Consider the following 1,043-nt stretch of genomic DNA (forward strand, 5'->3'; position numbering starts at 1 on the left):
TTGGAGCAAACAACTTTGAGCTTAAGCCTCAATTAGTTTCTCTAATGTAACAGAATTGCAAGTTCCATGGACATCCATTGGAAGATCCTCATCAGTTCTTAGCTGAATTCTTGCAAATCTGTGACACTGTCAAGACTAATGGGGTTGACCCTGAGGTCTACAGACTTATGTTATTCCCTTTTGCTGTAAGAGACAGAGCTAGGATATAGTTGGACTCACAACCTAAAGAAAGCCTGAACTCTTGGGAAAAGCTAGTCAATGCCTTCTTGGCAAAGTTCTTTCCCACCTCAAAAATTGAGTAAGCTTAGAGTGGAAGTCCAAACCTTCAGACAGAAGGAAGGTGAATCCCTCTATGAAGCTTGGGAAAGATACAAACAATTGATCAAAAAGTGTCCCTCTGACATGCTTTTTGAATGGAGCATCATAGGTATCTTCTATGATGGTCTGTCTGAGCTATCCAAGATGTCATTAGATAGCTCTGCTGGAGGATCTCTTCATCTGAAGAAGACGCCTGCAGAAGCTCGAGAACTAATTGAAATGGTTGCAAATAACCAATTCATGTACACTTCTGAAAGGAATCCTGTGAACAATGGGACGAATCAGAAGAAAGGAGTTCTTGAGATTGATACTCTGAATGCCATATTGGCTCAGAACCAAAATATTGACTCAGCAAGTCAATTTGATTTTTCAAAGTCTGTCTAGAATGCAAAATGCACCAGGCAGTACTAAGGACGCTTCATCTGAAGAAGAAACTTATGATCTTGAGAACCCTTCAATGGAAGAGGTGAATTACATGGGAGAACCCTATGGAAACACCTATAATTCTTCATGGAGAAATCTTCCAAATCTCTCATGGAAGGATCAACAGAGACCCCAACAAGGTTTCAACAACAATAATGGTGGAAAAAATATGTTTAGCAATGGCAAGCCTTTTCCATCATCTTCTCAGCAACAGATAGAGAATTCTAAGCAGAGCCACTCTGACTTAGCAACCATGGTCTCTGATCTAATCAAAACCACTCAAAGTTTCATGACTGAAACAA

The 1,043-nt window shown here is 40.1% G+C and overlaps 1 non-coding gene across 1 annotated transcript; it reads right to left on the minus strand.

Moving 5' to 3' along the window:
* Positions 1 to 300: 300 nt before the first annotated feature.
* LOC127743565 (small nucleolar RNA R71) lies at positions 301 to 408 on the minus strand. Its single transcript, XR_008004950.1, has one exon. It is a non-coding gene; the product is annotated as a small nucleolar RNA R71 (small nucleolar RNA).
* Between the last annotated feature and the right edge of the window lie 635 nt (positions 409 to 1,043).

The sequence above is a fragment of the Arachis duranensis genome, chromosome 10 (assembly GCF_000817695.3).
Source record: "Arachis duranensis cultivar V14167 chromosome 10, aradu.V14167.gnm2.J7QH, whole genome shotgun sequence".
NCBI lineage: Eukaryota > Viridiplantae > Streptophyta > Magnoliopsida > Fabales > Fabaceae > Arachis > Arachis duranensis.